Source organism: Propithecus coquereli, unplaced genomic scaffold (genome assembly GCF_000956105.1).
Source record: "Propithecus coquereli isolate 6110/MARCELLA unplaced genomic scaffold, Pcoq_1.0 Scaffold8, whole genome shotgun sequence".
Lineage (NCBI taxonomy): Eukaryota > Metazoa > Chordata > Mammalia > Primates > Indriidae > Propithecus > Propithecus coquereli.
In genome coordinates this window covers 11072095-11091822 of record NW_012154173.1, presented here as the reverse complement: position 1 = coordinate 11091822, position 19728 = coordinate 11072095, and positions in this window count along the sequence as shown.

Genomic DNA, 19728 nt, shown 5'->3' with positions numbered 1-19728 from the left:
TGCCCAGTATTTGGGCCTTTCTGGAGCAACCCCAGGGTTAGAGTGTGACATCCAGGTCAGGAAGATGAAGGCTTCTGGTCAGTGGTGGGTCAGGCATGTCATGTGGTATGTGAATCTTGTTGTTTGCTGGTCATGTTGGGATCATAGGTAGGGCTCAAGGTTAGGCCTGAACAGTCCAAGGCCAGCGATCTACTTCCCTTATCTACAAAAAGCCTTGGGCCCTGCTCCAGGTCCAGGGCAGTCTCTGTCCTGGTGTCACCCAGGATGTCACTACTCTCCCAATGGGGGAAGAAAGAGAACTCCCTTCACCTGGGCCCCACCAGCCACCAGGTTGGGCGCCTGTGGGAATAGTCGGAATCCACAAAGCGAGTCTTTTGTCATCCACGTGATGCAGCTGGTGTTCTGATGCTGGTTTATTTATCCAAGAATTGCAGCAAGATATTTTACCCCAGCTCTCAAGCCTTGTGAGGACTTAGGGTGGAGAGAGGCCAGAGTCTGGACACTTCAGGTTTGCAGAGGATAAAGGTAACAAAGCCAGGACTGAGAATGAAAAATAGGGCTGGGGTGGGGGGAGGGGAAGTGCAAAAGACTCAGCAGAGACCTGATTTTTCTCTGTCTTTCAGGAGAGAGGAAAAAAATCCTCAATGATTGTCTTTACAACTAAAAATGCAGGTGGCTTCAGGAAAGTGTTTTTTAAAACAATATCTCCAGATTTGGGGGAGCAGATGCCAAGAGGCTTAACTGCCCTGGGAACCCCAAATTCCAGCTGGAACCCTGTGTGTCTCCTGCAAAATGACTTGGAATACTCGGGATTAACTTCGTATAGAAGCCTAGCTTTCAGAAAGAAAAGGCCCTGTAGTGAAGGCTTCTGAAAGAGGCCTATTTGCAGAATCTGACACTGAACAATGTTGGGAATCCTAAAGGATGTTGGAGAATCCTAGCTCTAGTCTGGGTTACAGTGTGGCTCTGGGTCTGAGAACAATCTTATTTGAAAAAAAAAAAAAAAACAACAAAAAACAAAACAAAATAAAAAACACCTTGTAGGCAGCCTGTCGCTCTTAGGCAGAAGCTAAGAAAGTTCTGTCTCATGGGATTTCCCCGTTTTAAGTACTTTTGATTTTATTGGCAATACTTAGAAGTGTGAAAATACTCTGTTACTGAAACAGCCCTTGAAATTGTAGCACACAGCTCTGGTCTCCAGTGTGTGGTCGAGCCTTGCTGCATTGTGGAGTTAATCTAGGAGAGAAATGTCATCCTAACATGTGGCATGTACTGGACAGAGCCCCTTTTGCTGTGGACATTAGGAGACCTCTGCATTTACCAGCTGAGAGGCCTCAGGCCACTTGCTCACCCTCTTGGAGCTTGTTTCTCTGTGTGTAGCCCATGGAGGTTGCAAGAGTCAAAAGAGACTGCCTGCATATAGACTCCTGTGTGAACTGTGGAGCATTGTATCAGGTCAGTTATTACAGTACTGTTCCCCTTCTCTCTCTCTCTCTCTCTCTCTCTCTCTGTCTCTCTCTCTGTCTCTCTCTCTGTCTCTCTCTCTCATAGGAGCTCATTCTTTTTCTGCCCCCTCTCCCAGTAGTGGGCCTTGGTCAGAGTACTCTCAATTTAGCAGCTCCCCACCCTGACCCCACACCCCATGGGACATCCCGTGTACAACTCTAACCAAATGCCTCCTGGTGCCAGAAGGAAGTTCTCATGTAATAGATACTTTGTGGTGTCGGAGGACAAGGATTCTGTACTCCTTGTCAACCAATTCCTTAACCAACTCATCCATAAAAGAGAAGTCGAGCTTATTTACATATGACCTTTGTTTCCCTAGTCCCAAGCCCCTCTGACCTTCAATTCTAAAATGAGCTCTAACAGATGATCAGAACAGCGAGGTGTTTTGGGAAATGTGCCCACTTTTTCTTGATGTTTTCTTTTTCCTTTGGCTTATTTGGGCTGCGCTTCCCAATTAGCAGAAAAGAAAAAACAAGCAAATAAACAAAAAACACTCTGCTGCATTCCTCTTTAGGTTTCTGTCTCAAAGGAGAACTCCTTGAGAATGTTGGAAACAGAACAAGTTAAAGAATTCTCATGCCTTGTTTCATCATTCACCCCTACTCCTTCTTAGATTGCCACCTTTAAGCAACTTCCTTTGGGAAAGAGAGGGACAGAATTAAAATAGATAAGAAACTAATAAAAAGACCAAACTGTAAGCTTAATGAAGGCAGAGACTGTGTCTCGTTCATACAGGTATCCCTAATGTCTAGTAGCTCATGAAAGGAACTACCTAAACATTTGATGATTTGAAAATATTCACAAACACATGATCACAATCTAATCTGTACCCACAATTAGTAGAAGACAGGCATTCAACCAATTATTTGCCCTTCATTTAACCAACTCGATTAATTCCTGTGTATTATAACCCACAGTCAGCACTTACGGGGCCTCTATTACATTTCTCATTAACCAAATGGACTTCTAAAGAATATTTCCTGTTTTCAAATGTAGCTTATATATCCATCTATTTGTCATACACTGTGCTTATCACAACCCCCAGAGTTATTCTAAATAACTTAAGAATTACACTTATTATAAACATCCCAGCAGCACTATTTTCTCCTTATGAAAATGAAATAGTGCTTTAAATACCATTTCTTACTTTTTGTTTTTTCTTGATTGAAAATAATTCAGAATTTGGTAAAAGTTCAGGGGATCACAGACCTATAGAGCAGAGATTAAAAAGAGAAAAGGGCCAAGTGTAGAGCCCTCTGAAAGCCCACACATTTAATGGGTGAACAGAGAAGGGGAATTCAGAGAAAGGCGGTAATCAGAGAGGTGAGAGGAGAACCAAGAGAGTAGTATTATTGAAAGCAAGGGAGAACTTTCAGGAAATAATGGGTGGGGACTTCCAGTTAGATGGTCCAGTAAGACCATGTCTTGAAGCTTCCCATGTGCTGCTCTAAGCACATAGCAATGAGAGTTAAAGTGTAAAAATACAAAAACTAAAAAGATGCAGCCATGTTCAAAAGCAAGGAAAATGTCTCTGTGGATCAGGAGTAGAACAGGAAGTGAATACTGAGTGGGGCTGAAACTCCTGCCCAGTCCTGTGGGCCTGCTCCCACAGGAGCATCTAGGAGTTGAGTTCCTTTGCAGATAAGGGAACAAAGTGATTCCATGTGCAGAGGGAGACTGATCCAGGTAATTAGTTAAATTAGGATGCTGGAGTAGGTAAGGAAGCAAAGCAAAGCAAGCCCAGCCAGGCAAGGATATTGGCTCCGTGACTAAGTCAGTTTCCATTAATTTTTTCTCTTCATTATGGGTCACATGTTCCTGCCTCTTTGCATGCCTGGCAACTTTTGGTTGGATGCTAGACATTATGAATTTTGCCTGTTGGATGCTGGGTATTTTTGTATTCCCATAAATATGATTGATATTTTTTTCTGGGATGCAGTTAAGTTACTTGGAAGTAGTGATCTTTTTGGGTCTTCCTTTTAAGACGTGTAGAAGGGATCAGAGCAGTGCTCGTTTTAGGGCTAATTATTTCCCATTACTGAGGCGAGACTCTTCTGAGCACTCAACCCATTGCCCGGTGAACATGAAATTTTCCAGTCTGGCTGGAGCAGATATTATTCCTGGCTCTGTGGGAGTACCTGACAGTGTTCCCTTCATCTTTTTTGGTAGTTCTTCCTTCAGCCTCTGGTAGTTTCCTCATATGCTCATGCTGCTTGGCTGAGTACTCCAGGGGAACTCTCTGCAGATTTCTAGTTTCTCTCTCTGTGAACCTCTCTTCTGTGGCACCTTGTCCCACAAATTCTACCTGCCTTGGTCTCCCCAGTCTCTCAGCTCTGTCTTCGCAACTCAGGGAGTCTGTTTGGCTCCTCCTGGGTCCCCCTTTCTACTCCCCAGTCTGGAAACTGTCACGGCAACAGCTGGTTCCCATTTCTCAGTGTCTCCTGCCCTTCATTGCCTTATGTCCAATGTTTTCAGAACCGTTGCTTTATATATTTTGTCTGCTTTAGGGTTGTTTCAGGTGGATGGGTAAGTCTCATCCCTGTTACTCAGTCTTGGCCACAAGTGGAAGTCTTTGGAATGGCACCTTAAAAGGAAACTTTTATTTTGTTTTATTTTTATTTTGTTTTTAAGAGTGACAGTGGCTTAAGCATGCTTGTATTTTGAGAGGAAGATGCGGAGAAGAGGAAGAGATTAAATATATTAAAAATATGGGGAAAATATTAAAAATATGGGAGTAGCAATGCACCAAAATTCCACAGGAGGTGGAAGGAGATGTGTTAGCTTTGAAGAAGAGGAGATACATCTCTTTTCCTGAAAGGAGAGGAAAATAAATAGTGTGGGATGTCATTGTAGATCAGTAGAGATTTGTAGTGGGAAGTTAAAGAAGTTAGCCCCTGATGGTCTCTGTTTTCTCAGTGGAGTGAAAATTTATGTTACCTACCTAGAATGAATGGGTAGGCATGAGCTATTAGGATCAACAGAAATGGGAATTGTGGAGAGTAACCATTCTGGAGAATGTGAGAAGTGTCTGAGTAGGGGTAAGGAAAAGTATTTGAAAGCAGTGTCAAGGGCTCTGATGAAGTTGAATGATCAGCACTATACCCATTAACAAATGTGAAATTGTGGAGCACAATAGTCGACAAAGAGCATTTTTCAGTTAGAAACAGTTGAATCTTAATAGGATTACCTGTTTACATCTTTGATAATAAGAACTTGCAAGGATGAGCCATTGATGGGTTCATTGGGTTTTGATGAGGTAAAGAAGCAATTTAGGAACATGGAGTTCTGGGGGGATACTCTTAGAGATTTAGATGAAGCTTCTACTGTTGGGGGCCCGTGGTATGCAAAAGGGAAGCAAAATGAAGGTATCTTTTTATTTTATCTTTTCAGGATAAGTAAAGACAAAAGGATTTGCAAAGACATAATACCACTATGTTGCACAAATCTTGAGTTGTTACTGACATAGAATACAATGTGGAAGAATCTATATATTTCTCATATCTTTCAATTGTGTCTTGGCTATGTAAAATGTATTTAAGACCAAAATACCTGCATGCATACACACAGACATAAATACAAACTGTTCTTCCAAATTTGGGCAACCTGGAGGTATTAGAAGATTTCCTTTAACATATTCCACAGCCATTTGGAACACAGCACATTTTGGGTATTTTGAATCAATAATAAACCTCTGATTTCTCAATGTTAGCTACAGGGCACTCATTGGCGTGTGATGTATAGTTTAATAAGGGCAAAAAGGTAAAGTAGTTCAAAATACATCCCCCGCTTTTGCCCTTATTTTCTCATTCTAAACTTAAGTATCCCCCACAATTTACTTACAAAGGCATTGAGGCTAAGAGGGGTGAAGTCCCTTGCTTGAAAGTTAAAAAGGTAGTTGAAGGGGGACTTGGATGTCCAGAATATGAATCTAACACTCTTGTTACCATAAAATACCTGTGATGGTTAATTTTATGTCAACTTGGCTAGATAGTTGTGTGAATGTTATTCCAGATGTTTCTGTGGAGGATTTTTTTTATGTGAGATAAACGTTTAATCACTAGACTTTGAGGAAAACAGATTGTTCTCCATAATGTGGGTGGGCCTCATCCAATCAGTTGAAGGCTTTGATAGAAAAACACTTCCAGGAAGAAGAATGAATTCTGCCAGCAGACTGCCTTTAGAGTAGAACTGCAGCTCTTCCCTGGGCCTCCAGCTTGCCGGTCTACCCTGCAGTTTAAACTTGCCATGCTCCACAATCGTGTGAGCCAATTCCTTAACATAAATCTCTTTCTCTCCCTCTTTCTCTCTCTCTCACAAACACACACACACACACTCAACCCTATTCATTGTGTTTTTCAGTAATGCAATGCTCTGGACAAAGAGTGTTAAATCTTTGACATTTAACTAAATTCTAGAGAATTTAATAAGGAGGAGAAAGTGCAATGCCAGGCACTTTGTGCTTAAGTCAAGAGTATTTAAATTAGATAAAGGGATAGTGAATCTCCTAGTTCTTGAAATTTAGTATTCATTTTAGAAGTCATGGGAAAATGAGTCTGGCCAGGGAGGAAAACACCTTAAGTAACTATAAAAGATCAACACATTGACTTTTTATGTTTCCTTTTAATATTGTGTTACTTGGTTGAAAAATAGTGATTTTAATTACAAATTTTTCTTCACATTGCTTGGATGGATGTAACCACTGAATCTTTTTTTTCATTGAAGCATAATTCTTATACCATAAAATTCATGCTTTAAAAATGTGCAATTAAGTGGTTTTTAAGCATATTCAAAAAGTTGAGCAATGATTACCACTGTATATTCCTGAACATTTGTATCCTTCCCAAACAAAACCCCATAACCATTAGCAGGAACTCCCCATTTCCCCATTTTTCTGTTTCTGTAGATTTGCCTATTCTGGTCATACTACACACATGAAATTATAAAATGCCATTTAAAAGCCTTCCATATAATCCGCCACAGGCCTTTTATGCCTATCTTGTCTTACTAAGCATAATGTTTTTTTCAAGGTTCGTCCATGTTTTAGCATTTATTGGTACTTTATTTTTATATGACTGAGTGATATCCTGTTGTATGTATATACCACATTTTGTTATCCATTCATCCATTTATGGACATTAGGTATATTTCCAGTCTTTGGCTATTATGAATAATACTGCTGTGAATATTCGTGTACAAGTTTTTGTGTGAACAAATATTTCAAGTCTTGGGTGTATACCTAGGAGTGGAAATGCTAGGTCATATAGTAACTCTAAGGTTAACTTTTTGAGAATCTATCACATTGTTTTCCAAAGTGGCTGTACTGTAACATTCCCAGCAGCAATGTAGGAAAGTTTCAATTTCTCCACATCCTTACGAACACTTGTTAATTGTCATCTGTTTTGATTATAATTATCTTACTGGTGTGAAGTGATATCTCATTCTGTTTTTTATTTGCACTTCCTTAATGACTAATGATGTTCAGCCTCTTTTTATGTACTTGTTGGACATTTGTGTATCCTCTTTGAAGAAATGTCTATTTAAGTCCTGTTGGAGACCAGCCTGGGCAGCATAGTGAGACCTTGTCTCTAAAAAAAAAAAATTAGCTGGGTGTGGCAGCATGTATCTATAGTCCCAGCTGCTTGGAAGGCTGGGATGGGAGGATCACTTGAGCCCAGGAGTTTGAGGTTCCGGGTTATAGTGAGCTATGATCATACCACTGCACTCTGGCCTGGGCAACAGAGTAAGATTCTCTCTCTAAAAAATAAAAACAAACAAACAAACAAACAAACAAAATGCCTTTGTCTGTTTTTCAATTAGGTTTTTTATTTTTTTGTTATTGAGTTGTAAATGTTCTTTATTATTTTCAATACTAGATCCTTATCAGATATGTGATTTGCAAATAATTGCCCCCATTTTGTGGATTTCTTTTTGTTTTTTTGATATTGTCCTTTGAAGCAAAAAAGTTTTAAATTTTGATGAAGTACAATTCATCTGTTTTTTCATTGGTTGCTTAGGCTTTGGGTCTCATGCATATGAAACCATTGTCTAATTCATGATTGCAAAGATTTACCCCTATGTTTTCTTCTAAAAGAGTTTTATGGTTTTAGCTTTTACATCCAGGTCTATGTCAATTTTGAGTGTATTTTTGTGTATGGTATGAGGTAGGAATCCAACTTTATTCTTTTACATGTGAATATCCACTTGTTGCAGCACCATTTGTTGAAAAGACTGGTCTTTCTCCCATTGGATTGTTTTGGTACTCTTATCAAAGATTAATTGACCACACATGTATGGACTCTCAATGTTATTCCATTGATCTACATGTCTATTCTTATAAGAGTACCATGAAGTATTGATTACTGTGGCATGTAGTAAATTTTGAAATTGCGAATCTTTTTCAAGATTATTTTAGCTATTCTGTGTCCCTTGAATTTCCATGTGAATTTTATGATTAGTTATGATTATCCCCAGCTTGGATTTTGATAGGAATTGCATTGAATCTGTAGATCAACGTTGGAGAATATTGTCATCTTAAAAATATTAAGTTTTCCTATCCATAATCATGGGATGTCTTTCTTCTCATTTAGTTATTTTTTAGTATCTTTCAAAAATGCTTTGTAGTTTTTTGAGTATAACTTTTGCACTTCATTTGTCAAATTTATTCCTAAATATTTTATTTTTATGGATGCTGTAGTAAATGGGATTGTTTTCTTAATTTCCTTTTTGCATTGTTCATTGCTAGCATATAGAAATACAACTGACTTTTTTTTGCATATTAATCTTATACACAGCAACCTTTCTGAACTAATTTATTAGTTCCAATAGTTTTTTAATGAATTCCTTAGGATTTTCTCTAAAAATAATATTATCTGAAAATAGAGATAGTTTTACTTCTTCCTTTCTAATTTGGATGAATTTTACTTCCTTTTCTTGCCTCACTTCTGTAGTTAGAACTCAAGTACAATGTTGAATAGAAAGGGCAAGAGTGTACACTTTCTCTTGTTCCTGATGTTAGGGGAAAAACATTTATTCTTTCACCAATAAGTATGATGTTAGCTGTGGGATTTGTAGATGTCCTTTGTCAGATTGAGAAAGTATCATTCAATTCCTAGTTTGCTTAATGTTTTCATCATGAAGGGCTGTTGAATTGTTTCATATGTTTTTTCTGCATCTATTGAGATGAGCATATGGTTTTAATTCTTTATTGAAATGGTATATTACATAAATTGGCTTGTGAATATTAAATCAATCTTGCATTCCTGGAATAAATCTCTCATTTGGTCATGATACATAATCATTTTTATATCTTGCTAGATTTGGTTTGTTAGTATTTTATTGAGGGTATTTATATTCACAAGAGATACTAGTTTTCTTTTCTTGTGATACCTTGTCTTGTTTTGGTATTAGGGTAATTCTGGCATCTTAGAATGAGTTGGGAAGTGTTCTCTCTACTTCTGTATTTTAAAAAAGTTTGTGAAGGATTGTATTAATTGCTCTCTGAATTTTTAACAGAATTCACCAGTGCATTGATGAGCTTTTCTCTGTGGGAAATTTTTTTGATTAAGAATTCAGAAATTTTATTTCTTCTTGAGTCAGTTTTGGTAGTTTGCATCTTTGTCTGAATTTGTCCATTTTATTATATCTAGATTATCTTATTTATTGGCATACAGTTATTACATAGTATCCCCCTGTGTCCTTTTTATTTCTGTAAGGTTAGTAGTAATGTTCCCTCTTTAATTTCTGATTTTAGTGATTTGAGTCCTATCTCTTTTGATATGCTTGATGGTATCCCATAGGTCTATGAGTCTCTTCATAATCTTTCATTCATTTTTATTTATGGTCCTCAGATTAGATACTCTTAATTCCTCTATCTTCATGTTTGCTGATTTTTCTGCATGTTGAAATCTGCTATTGAAATCCCTCTAGTGAAATTTTCAATTAAGTCATTGTATTTTTCGACTTTAGAATTTCTATTGAGCTCCTTATTATAATTTATAATTTCTATCTCTTTATTAATATTCCTATTTTTACTTTTCTTTAGTTCTTTAGACATAGTTTCCTTTTAAAAAGTTCTTTGAACATATTTAAAATAGGTAATTTAAAGTATTCATCTAGTAATTCCAATGTTTGGCCTTCCCCAGGGATATTTTTCTATTGGTTGACCCTCCCCGCATAAATGAGCCATGCTTTCTTGTTTCTTTGCATGTCTTATAATTTTTTTTGTAGAAAGTTGAACATATTGTATTAAAATAATATAATGTGTCAACTCTGGCAATCATATTCTCCCCCTTCCCCAGGATTTGCTGCTGTTTGTTGTTTTTGTTCACTGAACTGATTCTGTAAAGCCTACATTCTTTGTCAGTTATGGCCACCTAAGTTTCTACTTGATTAGTTTAGTGGTCAGCTGATGACTGGAGAGAGATTTCCTTAAGTTACTGGAACCAGTAAATTTCCCAGTGTTTGCTGAGGGTGTCTCTGTGCATTTTGAGGTACAGCTTCAACATTTAGGTAGACAGTTTACAATTCTGCCTTAGCCTTCACCTTCTCCTTGCACAGAGCCTTAAGGTAAGCCAGAGTTGAGAGTTCAGGGCCTTTTGGATCTTCCCTGAGCATGTGCACAGCCTGGGAATGTGTGCAGTCCTACACATGCTCGTGGCTTTCTTAATTCCCAGGAGGATATTACAGCTTTTCAAAGCCCCCATGGAAATCTCATTCCCCAGCTTTTCCCTTTTAAGTTTTCAGTTAGCCTATTGCTTTACCCAATGTTAGGCAGCTGCAAAGTTAAACAATTGTCTGTAATTGTTTTTGACAGATACCCCCTGGGAAAAGACTTCTCACACTGAGTGAGCTCCCATTCAGGTTAAATAAACACAGCTTTACTAGTGCGGTCTTCAGGGAATTAACAGACAAGTCAGATAATGACAATTCTCTTGGAATGAAGGAGCTGCACCCCATTCTGCTCCCTCCAGTGGCTACCAGGCTGCTGGCTTTCACTGTGATTGTGAGCTGTCAGTTTTCAAGGTTACTGTGGACCTGGAAGAGAAGGAAGTTAAAACACCACAAAGCTCACTGTTCTTACTGAGATTCAGATATTTTTCTTGAAAAAAACATTACCCAGATTGCTGTAGGCCATTGGTTAATTTCTAGGATTCTGAAAATATTGATTCTGACAATTTTTGTGAATTTTCTCATTGCTTTTATGGAGAAAGGAATTTTTGGAGGTTCTACCTCTGCCATTTTTGCTGATATCGCCCGCTCCCTCGCTGAATCTTGATGTATCTTTTATGAAACATGAGGTCAAATTAGAAAGGCAATAAATTGAGTGCCACTTCTCCTCTTCATGTGTAGGAAGGAGAATGTTAAGAGGTTCCGCATAGGTTAAGGAGTTTCAAGTTCAGTCTTTTCTGAAGTTTCCAGCTTCCATTGGTGTAAGAATTGGGACAGAGGAGAGGAACAAGGGAGCAGCTACTGGGGTTCAGCATGATAATCTCCACATTGCTTGTCTACCACATCTTCCTATGTAAACCACACTCCCATGCAATTATCTTATATTCTTGTCTCTCCATCTTCCTCATTAGCTTCTTTGTGGCTAGTCTTGCCATGGCAGAGGCTGAATCATTACCTTGAGAGAATCTGGACAGCTGTGTCTGAAAGGCTTTCCTTCCACATGCAAAAACAAAAGCTACTTAGAGGGAAGCATGAATTTAACTATTTGTATCTATGAAATGACAAGTTGATATTCTCTAATCCTTTTGTAAAACAGTTTCTAGGTGAATAGAAATAAACATAATATATTTAGTTTCTTTCCTTTATTCTTGTTTCTTTAGTGCTTTTACATACAATCACAAGTCTCCCACTACAACCAAGTAGGAATAGTCAGTTTAGCATATATTAAGTCGATAAATTCTCTGATAAGCCCAGTTAATTTAATTCTTTAAGCAAGGATGTAATAAGCACCTATTATGGGCTGGCCCTGTGATTAAATTTTTGCTGCCATTCTCCCAGGATTCCAGAACTCTCTCATTCCTTCTGTATTCTGGTTGTGAACCATGAACTGTGGAATTAGCTTTATTTTTATTGCCCCTGAATTCATCCATAAACAAAGTGATCCAGATGTCACACAAAATAGTCAATATTGTTCCTCTCTCTCTCTCTTTCTCACCCTGCTTTTCTATTTCTCTCTCACACACAGTGAAATGGAAAAACTACACAACCAAACCACGGAATGTTAAGTGAATTTATTTTATTTTATTTTATTTTAGCTCACACCACTTCCTAGTATGAGATAGGGCACACTGAAGAATGGCCATCAATTATTTCTTTTCCTTCTTCACTGACTTTGTTCACCATGTAGAAATACGTTCAGACACTAATTTGAGATATTGAGATTGTGGGAGAAATTCTCCTCTTGAAATATTTCACCTCTACATTAAATATTAATATGTGTAAGGTATCATTTTCAAAAATATTTAATCAATTTACTTTGCAGAGTTCAGAATTTTTTGGTTTAATATTGGAGGTAGATTGCCAAGGTTTGCCTATTACTATGTTGCCTTGTTTCCTCTTTGTACATAAGCAGACATATTCTGCGTGTGGCTTGATACTCCCAGTTAATGTGGGGGACAGTGGGAACGCTGACAGCTGCCCAGAACTGCTGCAGGGGTGGACGGCTGGATGCAGGTGCGCAGACTGTCTCAATTTGACAGGCTTTAAGGCTTGCATTCTGTCTAATGATATCTGATATCCTATCCAGTGAGGTCCTTAAAGACAACAGAAGCAACACAGTTATACATATTCACCAAGGCATATAGCACCATAGCATTCACTCAGATCTATGTGGATAAAGCATCTGTAATGTATTATTTTTGTGATCTTTATGATCATAGTGTCACAGCAGCTTAGAAATTAAATCATGCACCTGACATTATGATACTTTGTTAGCTGCCTGGTTTTCTTTTCGCCTGCACTATGTATACTACATAAAGATTAAAGCTCTTAAGTTTTCAGAACAGTTTCTTGCCAGAGGAGTGCAAAGGATAGGTAGTAACTGCTGGATGAATTTTCCTTCTGGTTACGTTTTGAAGCTGTAGAATGTTAGTGTACCTCTGATTTGGAGATTCTATCCTCAGTGTCCATTGATTTGGGACAAATCCCGTTCTGCCACTAACTAATTAGACCATAGACCAGTCACTTGACTTTTCTGAATCTCCATTTCCTTGGCTTTAATTGAATTAATATTCCCTTCCCTGAAAGTTATCACAAGATGGTTTGGAGAATGAAATGATAAAATTGCATGTGAAAGTACTTTGCAAATGACTGTTAGAGGTAGGCAAGAGCTAAAACTTACCTCTCCTCCCTGCCGGGTTCTAATCTGTGGAAAGAAGCATTACCAGTCAAATAGGAGCTCAAAGTATCAACATTTTAGTCAAAGATGTAGTCAACAGAATCCAGGCATCTGAGAAATATAGATTGGAGAATGTGGCTTAGACCTGAGGCCAACATTCGGTCCCCTCCCTCTTAGACCAAATATTAATACAAACTTCTGTAGTTGCAAAGTGAACTGAGTGTGCTATGTAGCCTTCCTGTCCACCTACTGCAAATTCAAGTACCACTTCTGGAAGGCAGGAGAAACTGGAACACCGAGAGAACAGCCAGCCCCTCCACTGAGTGGAGCAGGCCCTCCGAAGGTGTGTTAGTACTCAGAGACAGGAAGTGCAAAGGTGTGCACCAGGGTAGGAGAGGGGTCTTACTGCAAGAGCACAGGAACATTAGAAAAAACTAGGTGTCGAGCTGCAAGTGAGCAGGGCCCTGTGATCCCATCGAGTAGGGAAAATAGGCCCTTGTGAAATGAGGCTTTCACCAAAGAGATTAGCACCTCCCCTTCCTGTGGGGAGGAATAAGTGAAGGCAGAAAGAGACTGGGGGTGTTGACTTCAGCACTTTCCAGGAGGAGAAGGTCAGGAGTTTCCCCCTCTATGTATAGATTTATGAGGGAGAGAAAGAGTCCCTCTCCCACCCAACCGTGGCAATGAGGTATACAAACGGATTAGGGTTTGCTTTACAAAGTTTGTCTCAGTGAAAAGTCCAAGGAAATTGGTTATATAGGGTGTATTAGAGGTCACTTAAATAGTCCCCTCATTTTACAGGAAGAAGGGACGAAGGACAGGTTGGTGACTGGCTCAGCTAGTTGATGTCGACTGACTAATTCTCAGAAAGAGGAGTTGATCCAAAAAGAAGGACCCTCCCCAATGGGGGTAGAACTTTGGTGGGGGGGGGCATGGATTGCCAGAGAGCAGCATGAGAACGCTGGATCCTCTCGGGGGCAGAGGAGTGTGCTCTTAAACCAGAGAGGGGGCAGCAGAATGGATACAGAGGAGATGATCATAATTTTGTCTAAATTCATTTTCCGTGACTATTAAATTATACCTATGATTGAGACAAGATAAAATCAAGTCGTGAGCATGATTTAAATTGTGTAAAGAAGAAATGCATATTTCTTTCTCACTACTTTTTGAAGGCTCATTTTCTTCTGTGCAGTATTTACCCTCCAGTTATTATGATGGAAACAGCACTCGGGGTTCCATTTGGGAACCGACACTCTCAGTCCACCTGGTAAAGATGGGGCTGACCCACTCCCAAGGCTAGTGGGTGGACACCTTTTACTAGTTCTCCTGGAAATGAAAACGCCCTTTGCTGGAGAGTTTGCAGCTGAGATGGTATAATATAGACTTAGAGCTGTGGTTGGCTCTAAGTCATCTCATCCTGTCACCTCATCTTGTTATCATGAGGAGTGAGTTGGCTGGAGAACACAGCCAGCCCAGAGTAAAGTGAAGATGAAAGATGAAGAGAAAAATATTTCTTGTGATATTGTTGAGCATCTTAATCAGTATGCCCAAGGTCAGCCTCCTACCATGATTTTCAGTTACATGGGCCAATAAATTCTATACTTTCCTTTGTTTTTGTTTAAAGCAGTTTAAGTAAGATTTCCATAACTTAAAGTCAAAAGAATCCTTACTAATATACTTTCACTTTTATACCCCTCAAACACATTACCTGTAACATTTCTCTTTTTTTTCATTCTCCTTTCTCCTCTTTATTCACCTAAATATATCTTAACTTGAACAATAAAGCAGAAATTCAATCCATTTATCAAAAATCAGGAGCCTTTTCTATTTTCCACAATATTTTTTGCTCAAGACTCTCTTTAAGCTCAGAGTTTGGTAATATCATAGTAGGAAGTTGTTTTTGTTTTTTGGGTTTGGGTTTTTTTTTTTTTTTTGCAATTCTTATTGCTGCATAACTGACTACCCCAAAACTATGTGGCTTATAGCAACAGTCATTTTGTCATATGATGTTGTCTCAGAAATTTGGCCAGGGAATAGCTGGATAGTATTTTTTCTCCACATGGCATCAACTAAGGTCACTTGGAGCCATTCAGACGGTTGCCGACCTGGTCTGCACAGTCCAAGGTGACTTATGCTTGGCATCTTGGTGGCAGTGGCTGGAAGACTGGGTTCTACTGGGGCACTTTCCAATTTAGTCTCAGGGCTTCTCCACATGTTCTTTCTTGGTGGCTCAGGACTTCATGGTGATTATTTCAAGACTTGGGTGTCTTGAGTATAAGTTGCAAGACTTCTTATAACCTATACTCAGAAGTCCCAGGGTAGCATTTCCACCTCATTCTATCAGTTCAGCAAGTTCCTAAAGCCAACCCAGATTCAAGGCGTAAAGGGATTTGACAATTGAACTCCATCTTTCAACGAGACGAGTAGCAAGCAAGATTTCTGGCCATTTTTAATCTATTACAAGGTGATACGGTGCAGTTGAAAGAGCTTGAGCTTTGGGGTTAGACCAAGGGTGGGAAACCTGCAGCCTTAAGGCCACATGTGGCCTTTTAGATTCCTAAATGTGGCCTTTTGACTATATCCAAATTTTACAATACAAATCCTTCTATTTTTATTAATGCATTTTTGCTCTTTTATATTTTTATTTTATTTTTTAAAATGAACATATTTAAAATACCAAAGAATAAAATAAGTTTTAATGAAATAATCCTCCCAGATTGACTGGCACAATTAGAACATTAGTAAGTTATAAGGGCTAAATTGACAGCTGCTATGATTTAGTTCTAACTTCCCCCACCTGACTGGCGTCACTACCACACGAGGCTGGTTGGCGAGAGTTTATGGGGGTTGAGTACGCCAGTCTCTTATCAGCTTTTGACAACAGTGCACTGTGTTTCTGTCTGAAGTGGAATTTGTGAATAGTTGCACAGCTCAGCAGTATTTTTAAATTCTGTGTGCTTAACAGGCCATCATGTCAAGGAAGATCAAGAGAACGCTAAAGGAAGAAAACAGATTTTTTAATGAGGATTGGGAACTGCACTACTATCTTATTTCTGCTAAAGGTAAGATGATTTGCTTGCTTTGTGATACTGTAATATCAACATTAAAGAAATTTAATGCTTATCAGCATTATAACACTCATAAGGACCACAAATATTTTAAATTAGAGGGAGAGGTGTGAAAGGTTATATTGCAGAAATTAAAAGATGAAAAGCAAAAGCAAAGACAATTCTTTCAAGCATCAATAGAACCTAGAAATAATGCCATACAAACAACTTATAAAGTAGCTTTATATACTTAGGGGAAAAAGGGAAGCCATTCAGTGATGTAGAAATTGTGAAAGAATACATCGTCGAAGGTGTAGGATGTTTAAACCCTGATAATGTTTCAAAGTACAAACAACTGCCTCTTTCAAGGAGAACCATAACTGATTGACAACATGAATTAGGCTTCCATTTAACAGAACAACTTCATGCAATACTTCAGAAGGAAAATATACATTATTCAATCACTTTGGGTGAATCAGCTGATACTACTGACTCAGCTCAGGTTTTATACTTCATTTGGGTCATAACAGAAGATTTTCTTTGCTACGAAGAGTTACTCGCTTTGGACACTCTTGTGAACAGAACGTGGAGAATAGGTGTTTTCAATAACTTTCAAGATAAATGTTGTGAAGTTGGACTGAATTTGGTAAATTTAGTGAGTGTATGTACAAATGGCATGCTTTCCAAGACAGGATAACATGAAGGCTTTATTGCACAGATAAAAAAAGGTATTAACAGATCTTGATGCTCTCATTTCATTTCATTGTATCTTGCATTAGCAAAATCTCTGTGCTAAAGCTTCTATTTTAAGTAACACTTTGCAACAAGTTATAAGTATTGTTAACTATATTTGTGCAAATGCAACATGGCATCATCAGTTTTGTAACATGCTAAAGTTGAATGATGAGGTATTCAGTGTGGATTTGCCGTACCATTCTAAAGTGCATGGGCTATGTTAGAGGACATGTTAGCCAAAATTTTACCTCTGAGAACAGATAGTTAAATTTTATGAAGAACAGAATCAACAATGTGAATTATTGAAAGAAGATTTCTGTAGGAATGCAGCATTTCTGTATTATATCATGTCAAATCAAAATGACTTGAATATTTCTTTGCACGGTAAAACCAAGTCCGTATATGATACGTGAGAAAAAAATCCAAGCGTTTCAAAAATAGCTATCTTGGCCGGGCGTGGTGGCTCACACCTGTAATCCTAGCACTCTGGGAGGCTGAGGCGGGCGGATTGTTTGAGCTCAGGAGTTCGAAATTAGCCTGAGCAAGAGCAAGACCCTGTCTCTACTAAGAATAGAAAGAAATTAATCAGACAACTAAAAATATATAGAAAAAATTAGCCAGGCATGGTGGCGCATGCCTGTGGTCCCAGCTACTCGAGAGGCTGAGGCAGTAGGATTGCTTGAGCCCAGGAGTTTGAGGTTGCTGCAAGCTAGGCTGACGCCACGGCATTCTAGCCTGGGCAACACAGTGAGACTCTGTCTCAAAAAAAAAAAAAAAAAAAAAAAATAGCTATCTTTTTTCAAAACACTTCTTCTTCAAAAGGAAATTTTGGATGGACATTTTCCCCAGTTAGCAAAGGTCACTGATGAGCAGGATGATATATTTGAATCATGTGAAGAATCCGTAGCTGTTATAGACCTATTAATTGGAGAGTACAATGAAAGGTTCACTGACTTTGAGAATCATGCCATCACACTCAAATTAGCATTTCAGCCTCACCTAGTTGATATCATCAAGGCACCTAAAGAACTCCAGATGGAGTTGATTGAGCTCTCAGATGACATTTTAAAGTCACTGAAATACGGGAAAATGCAGTAGAATACCCACACCTTCGGCAACATGCCCCAAAAATGCTTTCTTGCTTTTCAACCACTTACTGCTATGAATCTACATTCTCCTACCTTTTTCAAATCAAGATGCCCTTAAGGTCACAAATGACTGATACACATCTAGAGGATCAACTGAAACTGTGGACCTCCGTGCTGCAACCAAATATTCAAATGCTTTCCAACCAAAAGCAGACACGATAAAGTCATTAAAAGGTTAGTTCACTTTAAAATTGACAAATAGTTTTTATTTTTTGAAATTAAGTACATAGTGGTTAGATTTATTAAAAATAATGTAAATTTTTAAGTATATCTAATTTCTTGGATGTGGCCTTATTTGATTACAGTTAAGTTAATGTGGTCTTCCAACATAAAAAATTTCCCCACCCCTGGGTTAGACAAACCTGTCTACAAAGGGCTTTGTTACTCCCTTACTGGGATTACTTAGCCTCAGTTTGTGAAATGAGGGATAATGAAAGCTCTCTCATAGAGTTTTGAGAATCATATGAAATGATTTGTGTGAAGCTCCCTAGGAACAGTATATAAGTTCCCTTTCTGCCAAGAGTAGGGTTCTTCTCAATTGTAACGGATTATTAAATGTGCTGAGATTTTTGTCTCCATCTGTTAACTGTCACTGTCTGGAGGCATTTTGGGTGGTCAAAAACAAATTCATGAACTCTAGCTGCCTCTTCGTGGTTTCAGAGATAACGTTATTGCCGTTAATAATTTTCAGATTTTTGAAAATACTATCAATCTTCCTGGGGCCAGCATCATTTATTTTGTAGAGGAATAGTGTCATCAAAAAGTAATACCTTCAGCATCATTCTGCAAGACTGTAGTTTTCTTTCAGAGCAGGGTTCTCAGTTCATTATTGCCCTTGCCACAGACTAGACACGGATCAGAGCTGAGTACAGTTCAGCCATGGGCTCTCACTTGTAGAGCGGCAGAAAATCCAGTTGAGAGCTCCACAATCCATGTGTGTTGAATTCATATCGATGACATCTGGGATCTCTAGTCAGCCTCAGAATTGCCTGGGAAATCACTTCCGTGCAAAGAGGTTGTTCTACATTTGTGAAGTCTCTTCCTCTTGAGCCACAAACCCTCCTCCCTTGATATCATTCTAATCATAATAAATTGGCAGTACATGCTGGCTGCCTGGAATGGAAAGAAATTGTATGGTTCTAGCATAACGGAAAAACAGAAGAGACATGCATAATACTCATACTTAGAATTACTAGACTCTGGAAACCATTATTGTTATGTCCACAGCCAAGTCTGTGGGTTTGCACTTGGCATGTGAATTCCTGTGTGTTACTGCTGAAAGTTATGTGCAAGGGGTGTTATTAATAAATTATGAGTCTTCTGTAGTATAAAGCTTAATATTTTGTTCAGTGTTTTGCATATAATTGCTAAAGATTGTCCTGAGTAGTAGTATATGCGTCTTGTCATCATTTTTCAGTTGTTTGAGAAAATTAATGTCTTTTAAATGCTTCCCATTTAAAGTTCTGTAAAATAGTCACCCTTTTATTTTCTTTGATTGTCTCTCAAGATATTTATGTTTTTACTTCTTTAAGTCATCTCATGTTGCAATACTGAGCCAATCTGGAATGTGTGTTGCAAATTCTGCCCTGAGCAGCCCGCCAGCTGGGAGCCCTGCACAGATACCATGCTCCACTGCTGTGGGAAAACAGAAGCCCTCTCACCACTAATGACCCCTATAGATTCAATAAATTCAAAGAGAAAACATATATATTTTAATTGTAGCTATTGAAATCGCACTGTGTATTCTTTTAAAGAAGATGTTTCAACTCAAATATTTGGATGAAACAAGAAAAAGAAAGATGATAAATTATTATTTTAAAAATTGATGGTAGTGCCAATTTGATCCACAATAGATTAAGCAAGGTGTTACATATCTACCTTACTTCAAATTTTAAGACTAATTTAGGTGAAAATAAGAAGCTTTAGGAAGGAATATATTAGGCTGAAC